General features: G+C 39.8%; 1 pseudogene; it reads left to right on the top strand.

Moving 5' to 3' along the window:
- The first annotated feature begins 16,846 nt into the window (after positions 1-16,846).
- On the top strand, positions 16,847-16,927 carry LOC123326592 (annotated as a pseudogene).
- Positions 16,928-26,451: the final 9,524 nt, after the last annotated feature.

The raw sequence follows: 26,451 nt of genomic DNA on the forward strand, positions 1-26,451 counted from the left end.
AAAGTGAATTGCTGGTGGGACTTTGTATGTTCTTGGGTCCTTGAATCAGAAAAAAAGTAGTTATGCTGGATCCCTCTGACATGTATGGCAAGGAGTGTGTGTGTGGGGGGGTGCCTTTTGGAGAAGATGAGGGAGCATAAGGAGAATACCTCAATTTCTGCCCAATAGAAGTGGGAGGATGGAATCACTGATGTTCCAGAAGCTAAGAAAGGAAAAATGTAAATTATTTTCTTTACGCATGTGGTTTGCACAACATCCTCCAACATAAGACTCCCACTTGGGTCCTAAAGTTGGAAAAATCTAGGGAGTCTGGAGAAGAGGAACAGAGCTACAAGAATTGACATTGTATACCAGGTGCCAGCACTAGCAGACAAACTCCTAGAGGGAGACCTTTGTAAGACGTTCTCCAGGTTCATTAGCCATGTGCACTATGAATCTGGAAGTAGTATCATCTACCTAAATTAGAGAGAGAGACTTCTCACATAAGTCTCTTATGTGCAGGCAGGGTAGCAAAGGAAGAGTTCTTTAAGTGGGGGTAATTTGAAAAGCCCCTAAGAATTCCCTACCCCAAATGGTACTTCCCATGTTGACTGAAATTCTTCATTTTGTTTCAATGCTTAGAACCCATCTTTACTCATCTCACTATAACTACAGAAGTAGCTATAGAATAAATAGTAATTAAAGATTCTGAAATCAAATGGCCTTGTTCATCCTGGGCTTCCCCACTAATCGTTCATGTGACTTTGGGGTATGTCTCTTAATAATAGCTAAGAATTACATTTATTGAGCATGTAATCACTTAGCAACAATAGGGCCAATCACTTTACATGTATTTACATGTATCACTACTCCTCACAATACCCTATGAGGTATGAGGTATAATTATCAGTTTACAGACAAGGAAACTGAGGCACGTATGTAACTTTGAGGTCCAAAACTAGTAAGTGGAGGAGTTGAAATTCAAACCTAAGCAGACTTAACTATTATACTGGTCCCCTCACTTAAACCCTCTAAGCCACTACTACCTCAGAGAGTAGTAAGGATCAGATAATTCTTACATATTTGATAGAGTGCAAAAGTGTTCAACACTATATTACTGTTATTATTTCAGATAAATTAATTCTTGAGAAGAATTAGAGCAGTACTCAGCAAACCCATTTCAATTTTACTGGGCCTCTAGTATTAAGCTCTGTATTAGGTGCAAAGGTGCTATAGTGATATAGAAGACTTGATTCCTGCCCTCAAGAAACACAGAATTCAAGGCTTACTTACATTGCTCTCCTACATAAAATCCTTCAAGGGCTCTATATTGCTTTCAGAAAGCTCATGTCCCTAGCTTGGCATAAAAGGCCCATCACAATTCCACCCTGTCTTGCCTCCTTGAATGTATCTCCTGCCACATCTCCCACCCACACTCCAGCCTGAGCTACTTATTCTTCAGATGTGCAAGACATTTCACATCTCAATAACTCATAATGTGCTGTTCCATTAGTCTGGGAAATTCCTTCCCCTACCTCCATTTCTCCAACTTCCATGTTCAACTCAAATCTCTCTGGAATTCCCCAACCCCTGCTACATGAGATGCTCCCTCTCTGTGCTCCCACAGAATCCTGCACACACTCACTGTACTTACACATTGCACTGAAACGCTTCTGTTCATTTTCCTCCACCACCATTCTGTAAGCTTCTTGAAGACTGTCTTAGTGGTCTCTTAACCTAACTCCCACAACAATTTTATGCACAGTAGACACTCAATGAATGTGTACATAATGAACAAATTAACAAATAAACTTTAATTAGTGCTCTAATGAGGGTATAACAATTTAATGGAAGAATGAGCAGAGTGAAATTGACTAAGAGGGTCTGTGATGACTTCTTCAAGGAGGTGGCATCTAAACTGGCTCTTTGTGGGAAGGTAGTACTTGAATTAATGGACATATGCAAAGGACCTCCCAGTAAGAAAAGGTTTGAGGAAAGGCCCTTGAAGGAACTTTTGAGGTATAATAAGTAAACCTCTGTGACTAGAACATAGGGAAGAAAAATGGAGAGTAAGGCAATAAAGCAGCAAGAGATTAGTGGCAATAAAACTGGGACTTGGAGAAAAGCCAAACCATCAAAGTAATTCACAAGCAATTTTCAATTTAAAAAAATCTTACTGCTGTAAGTAATGTGATCAGCTCCAAATACTTCTATTTGTATTTCTTCTCAGTCATTCATAACTGACCCTTGATAACCATATCAGAACTACAGCTATGTGTACAAGGAGAGGTTGTAGCAAAAGGATAGAAACAGGAAAGGAAAATAGTATGGAGAGAAAAATAGGAGGAAACTTATCTAAATTAACATACCAAGTAGATAGGAGTGTCTCACCTGTAAAACAGCAGAGACCATGTCATCAGTAATTTGACTATTCTTAGATTTATTTTTAACTTTGTCATTTTTTACTATATATATTTCTGCAACGAACCCACATTAACTAATCTAAGATGCGGAGACAGAGATCTCTAAAGGCAACCACTATCATTTTAGGAAGGAAATGCTTTGGCCCACATGCTTTGCACTGCACCTAATAAGCCCCTGGCATCACCAAAGAGTGAATCTGGTACAGTATTGAATACAGGTTGCATCATATAACAACAAAATGCACAACCACTTTACTCACTGTGCTCCCTGCCTCAAGCACCAACTCAATATTTACTGCACACCTGTTATGAGAAAGACACTGTTCTTGGCACAGACGGAATCCGGGATGAATCTGGTAAGATCCAGGCCTTTAAAGAATGTACAGAGTAGGTGAGCCAAATGTGTACATGATAATGCAATTCAGCATGTAATGTATGAAAAATGTAGCATGGAAGCAAACAAGAGGCATTAAGTTGAAATGGGGAAAGATTTCATGACAGGGTTAACTTCAGGGACTACTAGGAAAAGTTTTCATTATGTTTCTTTTTTTATTTATATTTATATATTTTAATTACAAAGGTGATATATGTTCATTATATAAAATTTCTAAATACAGAAAAGGAAAAAAATCACAAATAAACCACTATATTTTTGTATATGCCATTTAAAAATTTATTTATTATAAAAATGAAACCATACTGTACATTCCTTTCAGTAAACAGCTTTTTCAGGCAACAATATATTACAACCATCTTTCCATGTAATTTACTATACTTCTACAACTGACTTTTATATTTAAATAGGTGCATATCAAAAGGTATAAAAGAGTATACAGTAAAAGCTCTCTCCCATCCCATTCTGCCATTACCTTTTAGTTTTAACCAGAACCAACCACTGTTACCAGTTTCTTGTGATCCTTCCACAAATATTTTGCTTATGTGTAAATATTTTGTTTTAAGTAAGTGGTAGTTATGCACACAAAATTTTGTACCTCATTTTTCTCTCCCCAGGCAATACACATATCACTGCCTTATTCCTCTTGGTAGCTACAAAGTGTTCCATTGTATGAAAATATAATAACTTGCATCCATCCAGTCCCCTTTGATGGACATTGAGAATATTTCTAATATTTCACTATTACAATATTGCTAGAGGTATCCTTAAAATGTAAATATGTACAAATTTGTAAATATATCTACAGGAAAAATTGCTAGAAGTAGAGTTTAAGCTCAAAGGATATGTATATTTTAGAATTTGAAAAATACTACCACAGTGTCCTCCATTCAGGTGGTCCTCCTGCCAATTACAAATGAGAATGCCTATCCCTTTCCCTTATTTGTGGCTGCCCAGTCAAAAACTATCTCCCATTCTCCCATGCTCCCCCACCCCCAATACAAACACACCTTAGAAACAGGTGAGATCACCTATCTGGCCAATGGAATGTGAGAATATGAACACAAATGACAGGCATCATGTCAAGGCTAAAGTAATTGAGAAGAGAGTGTGCATCCTCCACCATATCTTTGCTTTTCTGCCAGCTGGAAAGAGAAGATTTCAAGGCCCTAGAAATGGTAGAGCCACATGATGCAAGGAACCTGAGTCCCTGAATCCATACAGAGAAAAAGTGCCTATCAACCAGAAACATCCACATGGGACTATTACATGAGGGAGAAATAAGTTCCTATTGTATTAAGCTGTTGAAATATCAGTGTTTCTTAAAACATCTTGCTTTATTGTAACAAATATACCAGATATCCTTTTTTATGTAAAATCTCAGATCCCGAAGCACCTGAGTGGCTCAGTCAGTTAAGCATCCGACTTTTGATTTTGGTTCAGGTCATGATCTCAGGGTCATGAGATCGAGTCCCACATCAAGCTCTGCATTGGGTATGAAGTCTGCTTGAGATTTTCTCTCTCCCTTGGTCCTTCCCACCACCTCTCTCAAATAAATAAATAAAATCTTTAAAATCCTAGATCCCGGGGCGCCTGGGTGGCTCAGTTGTTAAGCTTCTGCCTTCGGCTCAGGTCATGATTCCAGGGTCCTGGGATGGAGCCCCGCATCAGGCTCCCTGCTCTCTGCAGGAGGCCTGCTTCTCCCTCTCCCACTCCCCATGCTTATGTTCCCTCTCTCGCTGTCTCTCTCTCTCTGTCAAATAAATAAAAATCTTAAAAAAATAAAATAAAATCCTAGATCCCTAGACACTAATAATGAAGCAGAAAGAGAAAGAGAAATTAAGAAAATAATCCCATTTACAATTACACCAAAACCAGTAAAATTAGAATAAACTTAACAAAGGAGGTAAAAGACCTGTACTCTGAAAACTCTAAAACACTGATGAAAGAAATTGAAGACAACACAAACAAATGGAAAGACATTCCAGGCTCATGGACTGGAAGAACAAGTATTGTTAAAAATGTCTAGACTACCAAAGCAATCTACAGGTTTAATGCAATCCCTATCTAAATATCAATAGCATTTTTCACAGAACTAAAACAAACAATCCTAAAATTTGTATGGAACCACAAAAGATCCCAAATAGCCAAAGCAATCCTGAAAAAGAAAAACAAAACTGGAGGTTTCTTGAAGTTCCAGACTTCAAGAAATATTAAAAAGCTGGAGTAACCAAAACAGTATGATACTAAACACATAGATTAATAGAACAGAATGGAAAACCCAAATATAAACCCATAATTATATGGTCAATTAATCTTTGATAAAGCAGGAAAGAATAAACAATGGGGGAAAGACAGTCTTCAAGAAATGGTGCTGGGAAAACTGGACAGCTATATGCAAAAGAAAGAAACCAGACCACTTTTCTTACACCAAACACAAAAATAAACTCAAAATGGATTAAAGAGCTAAATGTGAGACCTGAAATCATAAAAATCCTAGAAGCGGGGTGCCTGGGTGGCTCAGTCAGTTAAATGTCTGACTCTTGATCTCAGCTCAGGTCTTGATGTCAAGGTTGTGAGTTCAAGCCCCATGTTGGGCTCCACACTGAGCATGGAGCCTGCTTTAAAAAAAAAATCCTAGAAGAGCACAGGGAGTAATTCCTCTGACATCATCCCTAGCAACATTTTTCTAGATATGTTTCCTGAGACAAGGGAAATAAAAGCAAAAATAAACTATTGGGACTACATCAAAATAAAAAGCTTCTGCACAGCAATCAACAAAACTAAAAGGCAACCTGCTGGAATGCAAGAAGATATTTGCAAATGATATATCCAATAAACAGTTAGTATCCAAAATATATAAAGAACTTACACACCTCAACACCCAAAAAACAATCCAATTAAAAAACAGGCAGGGCGCCTGGGTGGCTCAGTCGTTAAGCGTCTGCCTTCGGCTCAGGTCATGATCCCAGGGTCCTGGGATCGAGCCCCGCATCAGGCTCCCTGCTCAGCGGGAAGCCTGCTTCTCCCTCTCCCACTCCCCCTGTTTGTGTTCCCTCTCTCGCTGTGTCTCTCTCTGTCAAATAAATAAATAAAATCTTTAAAAAAAAAAAAAAAACAGAAGACACAAACATACATTTCTCCAAAGAAGACATCCAGATGGCCAACAGACATATGAAAAGATGCTCAACATCACTGATCATCAGGGAAATAAATACAACTCAAAACCACAATGAGGTATCACCTCACACCTGTCAGAATGACTAAAATCAAAACCACAAGAAACAAAAGGTGTTGGTGAGGATATGGACCAATTCACTGTTGGTAGGAATGCAAACTGGGGCAGCCACTGTGGAAAACAGTATGGAGGTTCCTCAAAAAGTTAAAAATAGAACTACTCTATGACCCAGTAATTGCATTACTGGGTATTTACCGAAAAAATACAAAAACACTAATTCAAAGGGATACATGCACCTCTATTTTTATAGCAACATTATTTACAATAGCCAAATTACGGAAGCAGCTCAAGTGCCCATCAACTGGTGAATGCATAAGGAAGATGTGGTGTGGGGTGTGCCTGAGTGGCTCAGTCAGTTAAGTGTCCAGCTCTTGGTTTCAGCTCAAGTCATGATCTCATGGATTGTGGGGTCGAGCCCCACATCCAGCCCCACGCTCGGTGGCACGGAGTCTGCTTGAGATTCTCTGCTCCTCTCTCTGCCCACGCGTGTGCATGCTCTCTCTCTTTCTCTCTCTCTCAAATAAATAAATAAATAAAATATTTAAAAAAGAATGAAATCTTGCCATTTGCAACAGCATGGATAGAGCTAGAGAGTATAATGCTAAGCGAAATAAGTCAGTCAGAGAAAGACAAATACCATATGATCTCACTCATATGTGGAATTTAAGAAACAAAATAAGCAAAGGAAAAAGAGAGTGAGACAAACCAAGAAACAAACTCTTAACTACAGAAAACGAACTGATGGTTACAGAGGGGAGGTTGGTGGTGGGATGGGTGAAATAGGTTATGGGGAGTAAGGAGAACACTTTTTGTGATGAGCACTGGGTATTTTATGGAAGCATTGAATCGCTGTATTTTACACCTGAAACTAATATGAGTGTATGTTAACTATACTGGAATTAAAATTAAAAACTTAATTAAAAAAGTATCATTTAAAATAGCAACAAAAAATGAGAAAGAGCTAACAAAATACATGGAAAATATGTATGCTTAAAAAAATACAAAACTTTAAAGAGATAAATAAAAAATGGCACTATATAACATGTTCTTGGGTTGGAAGACTCAATATTGTTAGAATGTCAAGTCTGCTCCAAACTTAACTCTATATTCAATGCAGTCTCAAAAATAATTCCAGCATAGTTTTTGGTAGAATTTAGCAGACTGATTCTAAACTTTATATGGAAAAGTAGATGGCCTAGAATGGGTAGAACAAGTTTGAGAAAGAGAAATTAGGAAGGAGGATTCACATTACCTGATTTCTGTACTTAATATAAAACCAAGCAATTGTGGGGCACCTGGGTGGCTCAGTCGGTTAAGTGTCTGACTCTCGATTTTGGCTCAGGTCATGATGTCAGGGTCATGAGATTGAGCCCGCATCGGGTTCCATGCTAGGTGTGGAGCCTGGTTAGATTCTCTCTCTCTCAGGTGCCTGGGTGGCTCAGATGGTTAAGCGTCTGCCTTCGGCTCAGGTCATGATCCCAGAGTCCTGGGACCGAGTCCTACATCGGGCTCCCTGCTCCTTGGGAGCCTGCTTCTCCCTCTGCCTCTCTCTCTCTCTTTCTCTCTGTCTCGGTCTCTCATGAATAAATAAAATCTTTTTAAAAAAAAATTCTCTCTCTCTCTCTCCCTCTGCCCCTCCCTACCCTCATGCTGGTGCATGTGTACTCTAAAAACAAAAACAAAAAACTAAGCAATTAAGACAACATGGTATTGGTAAAATATATACATATACATCAATGAAATAAAACTTAAAAAAAAAACCCAGATCCACAGTTCAAAGGACACATTTAGAAAATATTCCTTAAGTATTTCAATGTTAAGTATGACAATGGCTATTAGGAACGTATCATCTCCTGGATTACCAAGAACTGTTTTTTATTTCTTTGTTTTATCACAAATGAATTTATCAAATACCATTGTAATATCTGTGGAAATAATCCTAAAATTTATTTCCTTTGATCTAATAAGGCGATACATTAAATTAATATTTCCTAATGTTGAAACAGCCTTATATATCTGAAATAAACAGTGTTTACTTGGTTATGATATTTTTTTAAAAGATTTTATTCATTTGAGAGAGAGAGACAGTGAGAGAGAGCGGGAGCAGGGTGAAGGGCAGAGGGAGCAGCGGACTCCCCGCTGAGCAGGGAGCTTGATGCGGACTCAATCCCGGACCCTGAGATCATGACCTGAGCCAAAGGCAGACACTTAACTGACTGAGCCACCCAGAAGCCCCTTGGTTATGATATTTTTATGTGCTGTTGGATGTAAAGGAATAACCAAGAAAAAAATAATAGACTGGGAAATTCTTTAAATGATTCATAATTTCAAATTTCAATTGAGGAATTAAAGAGTAACTGTTGCCCGGAAATGCAAGTGAATGAGGTATCGCACTACCCAGATCAAAAATAAAAGAAATGGAATTCCTGAATGAAAAGAAAAGAGAACTAGAGGGCAGGTCTAGGAGGCCTAATTGCAAATAAAAGAAATTCAAGAGGGACCACATTGGAGAAAGCAATAATCAAAACATAGTGCAAGAAAACTTCCCTCAGGAGGAGACTTGAGTTGTTAGATCGAAAGCACTGACTGCATGCCAGGCAGGATAAATGAAAAAAGGCACTTAGATATATCCTGGCAAAATTTCTCCAGTTTAATAAAGAAAAAATATAAACTTTCAAAAAAGAAAGAACAGGTTACAAACGAACGAGCATGAGGCTGGCACTGGGACACAGCTAAGCACAGAGGCTCTGAAGTAAGACTACCTGGCTTCGAATCTTGGTGTGCACCTGGTTAAGTTACTTAACTTCTTTGTGCTTCTGTAAAACAAGGATGATGACAGTACTTAACTTCTAAGGTTGGCTGGAAGCAGTAGTTGAGATAATACATGGAGGAGTCCAGCACGTAGTTAATTATAATCACTGGACTTTGACCTGTTAATACTGAAAGCTGTATCAGAGAGTGAAAACTATGTAGACTTCTGAGAAGGCAAGAGCCTGAGCCCTCCCCCGAGCTTAATGTTTAGCACTAATGATCTGAAAAGCTGCAGGGTGAGCCCCACTCTACTGCCTCTAATGTTACCTGAGCTCATGCAAGTGAGAACTGATGGGCAGAAAGAATCTAATTCATTCATTTTTATTAATGTGAGCAAGGCAAGGATGACAGGTTTTTTTTAGCCTGGAGCTAAAGATTATCAGAGATGAAAAAGCTGTAGGCTCTGTCAAGAGTAAATGCACTCACAGTGGAATCTCTTAAGTCATTGAGGACTCTCCTACAATGAATAGATCTTATTGTTACTGCCACGCAGGACCCTCCAAAAAGTGAACTAGTATGGGATTTGTGGCTACCTGATTTGGGTGTCATAAAAAAGTTATTTCATTCATTCAGCAAATTGTTTGGGCACATCTATGTTATGTGTGAGGCAATATACTGGGGATCTGACTGTGAATAAGACACATCAAGTCCCTTCCCTCAAAGAGTTTACATACATGAATCTTGATTTATATGAGCCAAATTCGAATGCCCATGTGATATAAGAAACTGATTATACTGACTAAGGTCATTAAAAAAATGTAAAACACACACACACCTCTTCTACCCAATTACACAAGAAACAAAAACAAAAAAATCAACTTTTTTTTTTAAGATTTTATTTGACAGAGAGAGACACAGCAAAAGAAGGAACATAAGCAGGGGGAGTGGGACCTGCTGAGCAGGGAGCCCGATGTGGGGCTCAATCCCAGGGCCCTGGGATCATGACCTGAGCCAAAGGCAGATGCTTGATGACTGAGCCACCCAGGCACCCAAAAAATCAACTTTCAATAGTTAATCATGAATAGTTGAATGTTACTTTAACTTAATTTGTCTCATTTCTTATAGTTCTGTGAATGCAAAAGCTAGCATAACAATTTGGTGGAACTCTTGTATTAATTAGTTCAATTCTACTTAGTAAGCACTTAGCACCAACCAGAAATATTTTAAATGTTCCTCTCTAGATGCTAGCTAAAAATTCCCTAGTCCACTACCTATCTTCAGATGGAAGATTATTTCTTCAATCCAAAAGGAAGATACAGAATTAAATTGCATATAATGAATGTAGTGGGTTGAATGGTGGCCACTGAAAAGATATGCTCGTGCCCTATTACCTAGAACCTGTGAATATTACCTTATTTAAATAAAGGGCCTTTGCAGGTGTAATTAAGGATCTTAAGATGAGGAAAGTATCTGGCTTATCTAGGTGTGCCCTAAATCTAATGACAAGTGGAGTCTTAAAGTCAGTCCTTATAAAAGTCCTTTTCCGAGAAAGGACACAGAAGAGGAAAAGACACAGAGCAGAAAAGAAGGAAGCTATGAGAACACAGAGGCAGAGATTGGAGTGAGGCAACCAGGCAAGGAATGCCAGCAGCCAGCAGAAGCTGGGAGGCCAAGAACCTTTCAGACTTCTGGCCTCCCAGACTGTGGGAAAGTACATTTCTGTTGTTTATACCCCTCAGTCTGTGATCATTGGTTACCCCAGGACAGAGTGAACAGAGGCATTCTGGTAAAGAACCCTGGGTTCAAGTCCCACACCTGGCAGTTAGTCCCTATTTGCTCCTTAGCAAGTCCCTTAGGCTCCCGGAGCCTCCACTGCCTTATTAGTAAAAATGGGATAATCAGACCTGTGCTACTATCCCCCAAGACTAAAATGAAATCATGTCTGTGAAAACACTCAGAATACTGTAAAATTCTAAGCAAAGATGTATTATTGTTGTTATTATTATTATTATACTTTATCTGGAATTCCAAATGAGGTTTGGAGCCTAGGCTCTTCATTCAAAACCACTTGCTGCAACCCTTTATGCAAATCAATACTTGCCTAATTTTAACAATGCCAACATTCTATCAATTCTTAATACCAAATTTTATTTATAGAATTAAGCTATCACTAATATACATGGTATACCTCTTTAGTGCTAGGATTTAATGAAGGTCTAATTACCACTAACCCTATCATGTATTTTATTTCCCTCCAGATACCTTCTACCACTGTCATACTAATTTAGTAAAGAGACCATCTAATTGGTTTATTGCCCCATATATATTAATAAATCAGTTCTAGCTGATTTGCCTTCAACAATATCTGTGAACTCACTTAACATAATCATAATTCTTTCTCTAGCTGACCTTAATTATCCCATACTGAATTTTTCTCAGCAAAGAGTGAACCATTAATAACCTCTTCCTCCTATTTCTGGTTTTCCCCAATAGGTAGATCCTGATGTACTGCCAGACCTAGTTCTTCTTTCCTAAAATGAAGTATATTTATGAAGTATAACCATAAACTAAGGATATTAGTTCCACAAGTTATGCACAAAAGTTAATTTCATAACTCTATAATCTTACTTTATCCATGTATAAGTTTATATTTTCTAGTGAATTTTTCCATTTTTATTTTACATAAAACATCTTCAAACACATTCTAAATTATTGAGAGGTTGGTTCTACGGCAAGCTGCAAATATCTTTCCTTCAGGGCAAGGAAGTTTGACATTAAAAATTTTTTAAAAATGGTACTTTGATAATGCAATCTTGTACCAGAATTTATTTTCTTGTGTCTTAATCATTCTATTCTATATTGGAGTTGAACGGCATTCAAATCTTCCTTAGATCTAACCCAGAGTACCATAAAAATTTTATTGTCTGAAATGTTGCCCCTTCAGAGATCTTTAAGTAAATGTAAAAGAATTCTTCCTAAAAACCAGCTGAACAATAAAAACTTCAATGGACTTTGAGATTTGTAAATGTAATAATCACTTGCTATTATTTTCATCAACAACATACATCCTTAAAATGAGATGTCCTTCAAGAATGCTTTAGGTGTTCCTACCAAGCCACTAAATTGTGAGTACTACATTATTTTAATATACCTAACTTCACTACCTTTTCATAGGGAGCAATTAAATCACCTCCAATATGCATGCTAAGCATCCAGTTCTCAGGATGGTCACTAAAAAATTTCAAATCAAAAATTATCCTTGGAAATCCATAGCCATTATTTTGTGTATATAGGTGAATATTACCATATGGCATTATCCGTAAATTTAAATATAGGCTTTATCCCCCTACAAATGGATTTATAAAGGTACTTACTGCATCATCTCAGATCAATAAGAAATTTAGTAACAAGTCTCCTAATTTTCATGATCTCTAAATGGCCTACAAAAAAGTAAACTGTAAGCCTCTTCCAACTGTAGCCTCCACATTTTTTAATCAATTCCACATGAAACTGCCAAAATACTACATATTCTGTGAAATGTGTTAACTCCCCTGACAAGGAATATCTTCCTTAAAAGTTCTAACTCTAGATCCTCAAAGTCTTCTTAAGAAACTTAAAAAACATCGTGCCCGGCTGGCTCAGTCTGTAGAGCATGTGACTCTCGATCTCAGGGCTGTAAGTTGGAGCCCCATGGTGGGTACAGAGATTACTTAATAATAAAACTTCAAAAAAAAAAAAAAGAAAAGAAAAAAGAAAGAAACTTAAAAAACATCCTAAAAAGCCATCCATTCCCCCAATCACCCATCTTAGCAACCAAAGGTTAGAATCTGGCCCCTCGCCACTAGAGGGGGGTGTTTCTTCTATTGGTTTCTCTTCCCCCTAATTTGGCTCACCAGAATTTCTAGTTGAACTAGAAATAAGCCTCAAGATAAACATTCTGACCTTTATTTCTCCTTCATATTGTGTGGTCCCTTCATTTTATTTCAGGCTATAAGTTGCCACTAAAATATCAACTTCAATCCCTAATTATTTGTATTATTATGCCCAATACCACACTTCCTTGCCTTTTGACGGACTAGTAACAAGCTACACAGAGCTGATTCTAGAGACTTCGACATTAGTTCACTGGAAAATAATCAGAAAATCCAACCAAGCCTGAGTATTCATTTTTTAAAAACAGGGTTTTTTTATTTGCCATATTCACATGATTTCATTTGAATCACAATAATACTATGGGGAAAAAAAGACAATTATTAACCAATTTCAAAGAAGAAACTCAATGTTTTCAAGTGACTTGCCCAAGATTACAGTTGCCAAATAGTAAAGCCATAATGAAGACTCAAGTACCCTGACCCCTAGACATTTCTGGTGCTAGTTTATGCCATGAGTAAGACAGGAGATGAGAAAATAGACCAGTTCTTTACTGCTTTCTGTGAAGACCTCTGGTCTGAGGCAGAGCCCTGTAGAGAAGACTGAGACAAGCACTGGCTTGTCAGAATCTGCACGCACTTTATGAAGCCAGAAGACATGGGAGGGAAGAGCTCTGATAAAAGCAAATCTGTCATAATAAAATCAAATCCATCTGATGTGAAACTGCTGGTACACCACTCAGAATGCTTCTGGCTGCAAGTGACAAAATCCCAGATCATGCTGGCTTACACAATAAGGAACTGTATTATCTCACAGAACTAGAAGTTCAGAGGTAGATCAGACCAAGTACAGTACAGTACAATCAGCAATTCAGTTAAGGTCATCGAAGGCTCAGATTTCTTCTCTCATTCTGCCACCTTCTAGATGAGCTTCATCCAAAGCTAGTTTCTCTCATTGTCCTAAGACGGCCTGAGCAGTTCTAGCCAACATATTCACACATAACATCATCAGAGGAAGAAGAGGTACCATCTCTTTCTTTTACCTCTTTTTACGGACAAGAAACTCTTTCTCAGAAGCACTCTGGCCCTCCTCCAGACTTCCTTTCACATCTCATTGGCCAGAATAGGTTACAGGCCATTCCTAACCCTTCACTGCAAAGGAAATGGGATCAACCATAATTGCTTAGACTAATCATTTGGGGTAGAATGAATGCTGAAGAGTCAATCACCATGACCATACCATGGGCAATTTATAATGATGATATTACTGTGACATTGTTTTCACTCCAGAACAAAACTGTAATTGAATTATGCTGCTTCCATGATCATAACTATGAGGCATGTGCTTTGCCTGAGACTCAGATAATTACTCCTTGCTCACATCTCATATTTATCATCATAAAACTTATTCATCAGATATAAAACATTTTATTAAAATTTTCCTGTTTGATCCACTATTTTTTTAAATTTTTAATGCAACATTTTAGAACAAGAATGGTAAATAGGTTTGTGTCCCACACCTACTCCAGTAGAGACAGCTATCTAGAACCCTACTTCAAGACAGATCCAAAGCTGAGTTTGGAGCCAGTGAAAAATAGTGACATGACTCATTAGTGATATCTTATTTTCCATGGACTTGGGTTTGGGCATATCCTGAGTATATCTGCCAACCCCCACTTAGAGAAAATCTCTTTAAATAATTCTCCTCCAATGATGGTGGATTTCTCTGTTGCAATGCCTTTTTTATTTTAGTAGGGATCCAATCTACCTTCTCCCCTCTCTTCATTCTCCCCGTGTAACTTACATATGTACACACACACACACACACATATATATGTATATATACACACATAATATACATTAGGCATGAACTCCAAAATTTACTTTATATATAATCAGTTCCACAGGAATTCTAAAAACTGACCCCTTTTGTAAGTCCATAGAAAGGCTTGGCAGAATGGCTTCACTTACAAACTGTCTCACTTAAAGGAAGCAGAGGGTTTCTGGGGCCCAGTCTGGATGTAGGCCTAGGCAGGATTGAGGGACAGATGGAAAAAGAATGGCCACCTATTCCCAGTTAAAATGGACGAGTCCACAGTTGCCAGACAAATACCAGAAGAGAACTAAAACCTAATCCAGGGCAAAGGTAGCCTAATCAATAAGTGAAGGATCCTTAAATAATGACAGATTGCAAACAATATGCAGAGTTTATGTGTGTAAGATGCATCTAAAAAGACAGGGAAGGGCAACAGTGGTTGTTCTGGGATGAATTAACTTATGGCTTTTTTCTTTTGTCCTTCTATTCCTTATCTACATTTTTCTGAGTGTCCTGTACTGCACATACCCTGCCTTCTTAATGAGGGGGCAAAAAATAAAGGAAATATGTTTTTATCTTATCGTTTGATGTTTTGGTTGTTCCAATTAACCTCTAACTGCCTTGTAGTTAAGATCAAGCTTGTCCAACTATTCTCCTATGGCTGGGAAGCAAGGTTGTTTTAACTTTTTGATATCACAAGCAACAAAGTATTCTTGTAGCTGAAAATTAATTTGAAATATAAAAGAAGAAAAATTAGAAAAAAATCCCTAAAAAAATGAATCAAACATATTTAATCACCCCCATAATACTCTGAAATTACCACTACTCAAAAATTTGGTAAATTAGCATATTTTTTTAAGTCAAATCATTTTTTTACCCAAATTGCCAGTTGGCCAGTTTGCTTTCACCTAAATTGTATTTGGCCAAAATTGGTTTGGGCCAAAATAACTTTTAAGTCAAACTGGTATTGGACAAAGAACATACTACCAGCATCAGGGGAAAGTCTAAAGGCAGAGATAAGAAACAGGATCCCTTCAGTAATAAAGAACAAGCAAGACGGCCTGGACAAGTACGAAAAAAGAAAATAACCTAGTGCAATGGTTCAAAAGTAGAAGGAAATCTTTTATCAAGGAGCTGTAAAACTAACCCAAGTAGCTTAGTAAGTGCTAGTAAGGATACCAAGTTGAGTTTCACCTACCTGCTTGAATTCTCTCCCCAGAGTAGACAATGCTAAAGCTTTCCCCCAGGTTCCCTATGAAAAAACCTCATCTGCCTGGGGTTCAAACTGAAGACAAATGTTCCCCCAAATCATTCCACAATCACTTTCCCAGGAAATGAGGTTCTGGAGCTAGCCACTGCATGAAAGAGGATCCAAACCAGTGTTTTGACATATTATGGTTCCCATTCCAAATTATGGAAGGTAATATCCCATACTGTCAGACAAAGTAGAGATGGCAGATGATAGGAATTTGCACAGACAGAAGCAATCCCAATTGCATTGCCTTAGGAGTGAAGGACTCAGGTAGTGGACTTCAGCTTCTACAATAGCTGGTCAATATGGCTAGAAAGAGCTAGAGGACATCTCTAGTTTGAAGTCTTCAAAGGAACCTGATTGTAGTTAGGATTTCTTTTTAGCTACTTGTTGTTCAATGGAAAATCCTGGAGAGCTTTCTGAGCAGCCTGTATTCACTCAAATATTAACTGGCTGCCAGGCTGTTGGTGTTGAGGTAAACAGGGAGGCAGGAGGGTGAAAGACATCAGGTATTAAAAAAAAAAAGGTATCCTATAGGAGGGATAACAGAGAACTGTATTTATATTCAATCGCAACAAAGTAGGTGTGAAAAAAAGGTAGATAAATCAGTCTCAGTTTTGGTAAGAAGCAGAACAACATGTAGATGGACTATTCACAAATGCTGTTGGGGCAACTGAGTAGCCATCTGGAGAAAAATGAAGTTGGACCCACCCATCACACCATACACCAAGAAAAATGAGCAAAAACTTAAGTGTAAAATAGAAACCACAAAAACAGTAGAAAACAATGTGAGAGAATTCTTTCATAACCTTGTAGTGGGGCAGGCTTTTCTAACTATGATCCAAAATCCAGAAGTCATAAAAGACTAACAAATTCAACTACATTTCAGAAAAAAATCTACTTAACAAAAACATCATAAACAAAGATAATGGGGGGGGGCATGTTGCAACTCATATTACAAAGTGCAAATATTATACACATCAGCTACAAGGTGGTTTCTAAACGAACCTCCCACCCCCGCCCAAGAAGGGCAAAGGATTAAAGACACACTTCACACAAAAAGGAAATACAAATGGCTCCTAAATATATGAAAAGGTATTCAAATTCATTTATAAGAGAAATAGATCGCTTCTCGGCCTTTTGGCTAAGATCAAGTGTAGTATCATAAGAGAAATAGAAATTAAAACTACACCAAGATAACATTTTTCACCTATCAGATTGGAAAAAATCCAAAAGCTCAATAATACATTTTGTGGGCAAGAATATGGGTAACAAGGCACTCCCATATATTTCTGGTGGAGGTGTATACTGTACAAACTCTACGGAGGGCAATTTGGTAGTACCTATTAAACTACAATGAGATATACTCTTTGGTCAGCAATTGCACTTTTAAGAATTTACCCTATAAATACATTTATACCAGTATGAAATAATCTATGTAACAAAAGTACTTACTGCAGTATTGTTTCTAATAGCAGAAGATTGAAAATTTCCCAAATGCCCATCAATATGGGACTCATTAAAAAAAATGATGCTATATCCACACAATGATGTGGAACAGATTTCAAAATGTATTATTAAAGTGAAATATATCTGGGGGTGCCTGGGTGGCTCAGTCAGCTAAGCATCCAACTTTTGATTCTGGCTCAGGTCATGATCTCAGGGTCGTGAGATCGAGCCCTGCGTCGGGCTCTGTGCTGGGCGTGGAGCCTGCTTAAGATTCTCTCCCTCCTCCCCCTCTGTCTGCCCTTCCCCCTCTCAAAAAAAAAAAAGAAAAAGAAAAGAAATATATCTGGGATATTTTCCCACTGTTATGGAAAGAACTCCAAGATACACTGTTAAGTGACAAAGGGAGAATAATACATATAAGCTTCTACTTATATAAAAGAGAAAAACAGAATTTATATTTGTAGTGGCTTGAATATGTATTTAAAAATTCTGGAAGGATGGGAGTTGAATAGATGGGGAACAGGGTGGAAGGGAAATTTTCATTTCTAAACATTTTGTTGTTTGAATCAAGTGAATGCATTGCCTTTTCAAAAGTTAAAACTTAAAATGCTTAATACAGTAAATGTTTAGTAGATAAAATTCAAGTTACATCTACGAAATACTCTACATTTGGGCCCCTCAGTCTGTGGGTGCTATAGATGGCAGACAAGTGACTGTGCACGTGGGGAGGCCTTAAACAGCAGCATCCAGAACTGAAAAGCAAAGTGAGGGTTACGGTTGGAAACCTGATGACTAGATGTGAAGAACTCACTAATGAACAGGTTGCTTATGCCCAGGGCAGAGATGGTGAAGAAAAGAGAGAAGAGCACAATCTTGTGAAATCACCACAGTGAAAGAGACACATCAAAATAGGCAAGCCAGAGATTAATTCTTAGGGGTAGCTGACATCAAAAGGTGGTACAATTTCTTAGGGTACTGATTAGTTCAAATGCATGTCACAGAGTAGTAGAACTCAGGGCATACGGCCCTCAATCTGGGCAACTGGAAGTCTCTGTCGACTAGCTGCCACGGTGAGCCAGGGCAGGGCAGAGGCAGCGGCACAGCGATGGGCAGCAGGGCTCCTCTGCTGCTCTCTTACGCCTAAACTCCAGGGAAAACTCTCTCAGAAAAGCTAGTAAGGCCACAAGGTGGTTAGGATAAAGAAGACAGAATGTTTTGAATAAAATTCCTGAAAACTGCTTTCATTCATCCATCAAATGTTTACAGAGCACCTACTCTGTGCCAAGAACTGCTGTAAGTGCTCAATAAATTCATTCCCCCAAAATAAGTATCTCGGAGCTAATTTTTAAAAAGATATTTTAACAGATTTTGAGATAATAGAAGCTTCTCTTAAAAAATTTTCTGAAATATGAAAAAGTCACTAAAAAGTCAATTGACAGCTATAAAATGCTATGAAACTGTGGTAAATGGATTTCAATTTTTATCCAACTTATTCTATTGTCTTAAAAGAGTGAAAATAGTGACTTAACATGTGAATTTAAAATAAGACAATCGGGGCACCTGGGTGGCTCAGTCAGTTAAGCGTCTGCCTTCAGCTCAGGTTGTGATCTTGGGGTCCTGGGATCGAGCCCCACATTGGGCTCTCTGCTCAGCGGGGAGCCTGCTTCTCCCTCTCCCTCTGCCCCTCCCCACTGCTCATTCTCTCTCTCTCTCATAAATCAATAAAATCTTTAAAAAATAAAATAAAATAAGACAATCATTCTCAGAAATTAGAAATATTGAGGAAGTTTGTTTCAATTTTACTAAACTTCAATAGGATAAATTTTTAAAATACAGCTTTCTATTCTCATCACTACAATCAATAAAACAGGAAAACGTAACTGGAAAAGGGAACTAATTCAGAACAGATGTCAGGGAGGAATTTTTCCAGTAGTGAACTATAAACATGCGGAATAAATACTGGAAAATGTATTATGGTAAAAAAATCAGAATCAGTTACTAATTACATGATCTAAGCAGGAAACCAGATACCTAAATATGTAGAACAGGCATTTAAAAAATAGCTCTAAATTAATGGGCAAACCATGTTTTTACTTTCCAAACCTCAGATAATACATAAACCTGCAATGTGTTAAAATGCAGGTATTTCTCAAAGCCTATAAAGTCGGCTCTTATTTATCCATAAAGATATATCCAACTGCAAATGTAACAAGTTTGCAAACAGAATTTATTGTATTCTTTCTGCCTGATGTGCTAATATTTTTTCAGCCTAATACCTACTTGGTACTTTCCTTTTGACCAGCCTTCTTAATATTTCACCCTATCTACTTACACTCAACAAAGAGATAGAAAGACTTACAACCCCACCAACACCAATCATTCTCCACAAAAAAGTGAGAAGGACAGTTATTCCTTGGCTGCTACTTCTAAGAAGAAATGGTTTGTGCCTAGCATGCAGTGAAGATCAGAAAGGAACTGAAACAAACAACACTATCCATTCCAATGAAAGTTTATTAATTTGTATGAAGTCAATTTGCTACTCATCCATATTCAAATGAATGTACAAAAACAAACTCCATAGCTAAATATAAAATGACTTTTGGACTATCCAGGTTTCTGCTTGTTTCTACTTTATGGATAAGAGAAGGCTGTGATGCTAGCAGTACATTAACTCTCTCGGGCTACCCAGATCCCACTCAATGGCTACAATTAATTATCAATTATATTACTATTATGAACACACATTATATACAAAAGTTATTGAGCCTACTGACTACAGCAATCAAGTAGTGACAGGAGACCAGACCAGAGCTGGCTCATGATTCGCAATACTTAACTGGCCTAAAAATGCATTCAACTTTAGAACCTAAAAGAGGGGCGCCTGGGTGGCTCAGTCATTAAGCGTCTGCCTTCGGATCAGGTCATGATCTCAGGGTCCTGGGATCGAGCCCCGCATTGGGCTCCCTGCTTGGCGGGAAGCCTGTTTCTCCCTCTCCCACTTCCCCTGCTTGTGTTCCCTCTCTCGCTCGCTCTCTCTGTCAAATAAACAAACAAAATCTTAAAAAAAAAAATTTAAATTTAAAAATTAAAAAAAAAAAAAAGAACCTAAAAGATCCTGAAAGGTCATATAGTGAGCCCAGCAATGTCATTTTATACATAATATTAAGGCTCCCAAAAAAGCTTAATAAACTTACCCAAGGTTGGGCAGCTTCATGGCAGCAAAGCCAGACCCAGGCCTCTGAGAAGCAATCTAATGCTCTCTGTGAAATACAGCATCTCACTCTCGGAGAATATGCTGAAGCAACTGAAGTACATGTGAGGAAATCATTTTTTTTTCAGAGTTGGGTAATAAGAAAAAGGGTTATGCGGTTATAGTTGGAGAGAAATATTAACTTCATCTATCATTTCTACCTAAAATGAAGATCTTATTTTATAGGTATACATGATATCCTGAATTGATTGATCACACAGGAGTAGTAACTTTTCTTCCCCAAATCACTGTGGTCTTCCAGAGTTTACCAGCAACTGGGGAAAACATGACTAAGAAATAAACTCTTTTTAACCACACTGCAAACCTGTTATTTACTAATGGAAAAAAAAAAAATTAATGAGATTTTAAAATATTATCAGCACTTATACTATTAAATAATCTTTGTCAGTTTATACTCTTTCTAAAATCTTCCATAACACAGAAAGTCTTCCCTGATCTATTATATTGCTTCTTCCTTTTAAAGTAAATTTTAATATTCTAAGTCACGTGGGCCTCTCTCTAAAACTTCCAACAAATGTAATTCCAAAATCTCCTTGCCTAATTTACTTCGGCATATATATAGTGCCATACAAATCTAGTTAAATATATTTTGGAAAAGGTAGGAAATTAAGAAATTTTTATATTTAATTCATTATACACAGATGTTAGAGTTCTCAGTTTTCTAAACCTTAAGAAATTTTTCCAAAAGAAGAATGACAGGGCGCCTGGGTGGCTCAGTCATTAAGCATCTGCCTTTGGTTCAGGTCATGATCCCAGGGTCCTGGAATCGAGCCCCGTGTCAGGCTCCCTGCTCGGCGGGAAGCCTGCTTCTCCCTCTCCCACTCCCCCTGCTTGTGTTCTCTCTCTCGCTGTCTCTCTCTCTGTCAAATAAATAAATAAAATCTTAAAAAAAAAACAAAACAAAACAAAAGAAGAATGACATTACATTTCCTAGCCTACAGCATCCAGTTCATCACTGAGAAAAAGAAGCGTAAGAGAAAGTGCAGAAAGAGGGAGAAGAGGGTAGAATAAGAATCAAACCAAAGTCAGTCAGGAAAAAAAAATCATAGCAAATATTCCTACGCAGAGGTACAAGCCAAACTGCGATTTCCTTGTATCACCATGCAACCATCTGGGCTTGTGGCAGGTACCTTGACAAGGTATCTTCAATCAGGAGAGTCAAAAGTTGAAGTTAAAGAAAACAACTGACATATGATCTCATTTACATCCATTCATGCCAAGAATCTCCTAATCCATATAATTTGTTACTTATATTATGGCTGCTCTCTATTTATATTCAAATTTAGAAGGGGGAAATATTTTATGGATATTTACTATCCACGTTAAACTTAGGTGCCACCGAAATTTCAAAGATATGTGAAGCATGTTTCTGAAGCTTATACTTTGACAGGGGAATAAACTATGGACACAAAAGCAGAAAAAGAAAGCAGTAAAATAAGAACTCTATAAAAGACTAAAGCATAATCCAAGTTCGTTTCTTGAGCTAGTTTTACAGGAAAGATAAGATTTCAATAAGCAGAGAAGAAGGAGAAGGGAATGTCATACAAAGGAAAACTATGAACAAATGTGGGAGGGTGAAAAGATGTTTGAAGAACAGTAAAGATAACAGTTGGACTAGAATGGGGAAATTCTGTGGAAATAAAGAAGCCAGGATGTGGAGACTTTCGGGTTTTACTTTGAAGACAATATCCAGCTGCTGAAGACTTCTGAGCAACAACAGAATTGATATGGAAGACATGGTATGCAGGCAAATCAGACAGAAAATTACTACAGTAGTCCCATGTTCCTGAGCCCAGAACACATCAGTTCGTAAGTCAACGTCAGCTGCAGTCACCAAATTTTATATATTTATATTTTCTATATTTTTTATATATGCACATATATATGCATATGTAACATAGAACTTCTACAGTGATTCTAGAGACTTGCAATCACACAATTCTTTCATTTTCCCTTCCTATTTTCACCTTAGGTAACAACTTTTGGCTTGGATTTTTATTTCACCTTTCTTTACCCAATCTTCACATTAATAAGACTCATCCTCATTCTTTGTGTATTAGCAAAATCAACATTATATGTCATTGCTTAATCAGAAGAGCATTTAAAGCAATTTTTAAAATCACGCTTTGTTAAAGCAATTGTTTTGTATCACACACAATAAATTTCCCCCCAAATTTCATATTTTATTTTCCAAGAGAAAGAGCACTTTTCTTGCAGACTACACCTACGAAACTGAAACAAAATGAAAGATTATTTATGATCCAGTGAATTTATAATAGTTACTTCATAGAGAGTTTTTAACAGATTGGCTGCCATAAGTATCATGAAAACAGAAACTAACTGCTTTCTTTGCTTTGTGTGTGTAAACTAAGCCACACGTGAATGTCCCTCTTCTAGAAAAAGGACCAAACCAGGTAAGTTTTCAACATTTCACAGATTAAGGTAGTCTTATTCTATGTGATTTCCCAAAAGAAGAACATTCATTATAAAGTATTAAGTTTCATTTAATCCAAAATAGTCATCAAAAAGGTAATTTAGATTACTGAAAGTCATATTACATACACCTTACAGACTATTATGTGTGATTTCTAGTAAATAAAAGGTATAGAACAATAGAGAGTAATTTGAAAAAGAAAAGAGAATGATTCATTTTGAGGAATTGCATAGGTTTAGGGACCTAGGATTAAAGAGAGGATGGGGTCCCAGATTGCAAGAGAGCCTTGTCTCTGCTTCCATGACTTTCCATTTGAGTGCAAAAATGTTGCCACTTATCAGTGACTACAGGAACCTCTGTAACAATCAGTCCAGCTTCCTACCCGGAGGAGCACTAAGCCAGCTGATTGGCTCAGTGCAATCAGACAACAGCCCTCAGCCCAACAGCAGTCAAGGAACAAAGATTGGTGACCTGATATTCAGGAAGGAAAGGATGTAAACGAGGCAAGGGGTGGGGGGAAAACACAGAATCAACCAATACAGACGTCCAGAAAGACACATCCACTCAAAGAAAGAAATGCTTTTACCTGGAGATATTTGGCCAGGGATGGATTTTTTTTTTTTTTTTTAAGGTAAACAAGCATACAGGTTTAAAACTGTCACTGGAGGAGCCCAATTCACATGAACAAACTTAGTAGCTTCACAACTACGTTGAGTGGGCAAGGACCTTTTATATTAACATTTAGAAAATGGAGTTTATTCAACAAATTCATTAAAAGTTGTCCTGTTTCCTAAAAACTGTACCTAATTTTAGGGTTCCTGCTTTACAATGATTCCAGTTCTGCGTGAGATTTCAAATTGAAGAGGGAGGGTGGGGTGCAGAACACATGAAATTTTTACAGCATGGAAATAAAAGTATTTTTAAACCTTCTTGGGGGTGAAGAATTAGGCAAGAAGTAATACGTGGAAACTGTCAAGTGCTTCTCTACACACCCACCCACCAGATACCATCGCAGCCGGGTAGGGGAGTCTCCCTCTTCTTGCCTGACAGCTTCACTTTCTTTGAGGTCTTGAGCTGGTGATCACACTGGCCCGTCATGGTATTTTCAGTTAACAAAGCAGTTACTCAACAGGGGAAAAAGCCACAAAGGAGCAGAGCAGCTGCTGCTGCACCCGTGATGCAAGTGCAGGATGAGCCCCGGGCCGCCACCGCCGCCTCGGCTCCTCCGTGACGTCCGGGAGGGGTATCCCCGGCTCTCAGGAAGTGGTGGCCGCGGGCGGCTCCGCCCCCACGCGACTCGGGGCTGGCCGGGCCGCCGGGTGGCAGAACTGCCCAGCAAGTTGGCAGACGGCTTTCACCGTCCGACACACGCACGCCCCGCAGGCCGCGCGCCCCGCTCCCTCGCCCGCGCCTCGCCCTCTTCTCCCGTCACAGCCCGCACCCCCTCTCTCCCAAGGCTCACACCCACTCACCCCGACCCCCTGCGCAGAGCCTGGCCCAGCGCCGCCGGTCACTAGATGGGGTCGAGCCGGGTCCAAGATGGCGACTCCGCCCCCGCCCCCTCCGCACTCCTGGCGGGGTCAGGGTGCCCCCTCACGCGGCGGGCTCGCACCCGAGGCCCGGCTAAAAATATCCAGGCTCGACTATATTTGGTTCGGCCGGATCCCGACGCGGTCGCGCGCACTCCGCCCCGCCCCCAGCGCCCCGCCCCGCCCCGCGCGCTCCGCTCCGCCCCGCCCCGCCCCGCGCAGCACTGAATGGAGAAGGGGCGGGGGTGACCGAGGGGAACCTACTCCGTTATCTGCGGCGCGCGCCGGCGGCGGGGCCCGGCCAACCGCCGAATTTAGTAACATTGCCTGCGTCAATCACGCGCCTCCTGTGCGTCAGCGCCGCGCGGCTCCAGGTCCTGCTCCCCCCACCCCCCAGTCTTTGAATGGATACAATGGAGCAGCGCCCTCCTTCCTTCCGAGACTGGATTGGAACCCGCAGCAGTGCAGAGGCTCCGTTCCCTCTGCGGGGTCAACTTTCGGGAGCATCCTCCCATGGTCTTCTCCACACCACCCTGTCTGAGTGGAAGTGGAATCGAAGAAATATACCTGTCGTATATATAATATTGTTTTCAAGTTTCTGGTGCTAACTCGAACCTTCGATTCTGAACTGTGTGCTGTCGACAATGGGATCCTCCCCCCACTGCTCCACACACACACACACACACGCAAACATTGGGACATGTCAAAGAACTAGAATGTCACATCTGATTTAAGCGGACTACATGGAGACCATGCCTGTCTGCGTGGTTGCACTCAAATATTTTCTCCTCAAAAATTCCTGTCTCAAAGAGGTTGCTTTCACTCAGCTGCACTTTGGAACTAGGAGAGTTTAACTTTGATAAATTTTTGTTTTTGTTTGCAGCAAGAAATTCACACTTAAATTCATCATTTCCAGGAAGAAACTGCTCTCCCTCACACAGTCGCACAGGCTTTCAGCACACCATTTCATGACAAATGTGTCCCAGAAGACCAGAGCAAATCCCATGGCGAGGGACTAATAAATCCTGTTGATTGATTTCGAAATATTTAATTTGGCAGATGGGGGGCAACCATCAAAAAGTGAAAGTGCGAGCTGAGATTTCCATTTCTGCGGGGGGGGGGGAAGGGGGAATGATTTGCAACAGTCAGACCCGCTCAGCTGTTCAACACGTGTGTGTTTGTTTTACACACATTAAGTAGTTTCTGCTGCAGCGCGCACGTGGATGATGGATGTGCACTCAGTAGGGTTATAGTGGGTCCAGTTAGGATATCCACACCTTAGTATAATGAAATAAGACCTTATCTTCTCTGGAGCCATCTGCATCCCAGTGCGAAACACGCACTCAGCAAATGATGCGAGGAGGAGATGGATTAGCCTAGACGCTGAGGGCCAGCGAGGCTTAAACAGCTTTGGAACTGTTGCTTGAGGAAAGCGCAGCTGCACCTCAGGGAGTCTTCGGGCGGGTGCCTGACTCCTGCACACGCTGCCAGGTCACTCGGAGAAGCTGGCTGGCGGAGCCTTCCCTTTCGGAAGAGCTGTCCTCTCCCTTACCCCCTCTCTCTGGCTCCATGCCTCGGGGCAGCCTCGGAGTCGCGCCAGCCGCACTCCTCCAACTCTACTCCACCCGAGCCTGACAGCTGGGCGGTCCCGCCTGACCCGCCGGCGGGCCGTTGCACCCTCTAGCCGACTCGCGCCCTGGCGAGCTGCGCCGCTGCAAAGGGGTTGGCGGCGCGGGTTCAAAAGGCCCCCCTGCCAGGGCTGGCCGCGCCGCGCAGTTTCCATTGTGCAGCCCTGAGAATGGTCGGGGAACGCGCGCGCGCGCACATGCACACACACACACACACACACACACCCTCCCTCGCACACGCGGAACCGGCTAGGCCAGGGGAGGGAGGAGGAGGGTGACGTAGCGTCCCATGGCGTCACATTGACGTCTCGCATTCCAGGCACTCTATGGAGAGGCCGCTAGGGCTCCTGTGGCATAAATGACGTGCCGAGAGAGCGAGCGAACGCGCTGCCGGGAGAGCGGAGTCTCCTGCCTCCCG

Source organism: Neomonachus schauinslandi, chromosome 13 (assembly GCF_002201575.2).
Source record: "Neomonachus schauinslandi chromosome 13, ASM220157v2, whole genome shotgun sequence".
Classification (NCBI taxonomy): Eukaryota; Metazoa; Chordata; class Mammalia; order Carnivora; family Phocidae; genus Neomonachus; species Neomonachus schauinslandi.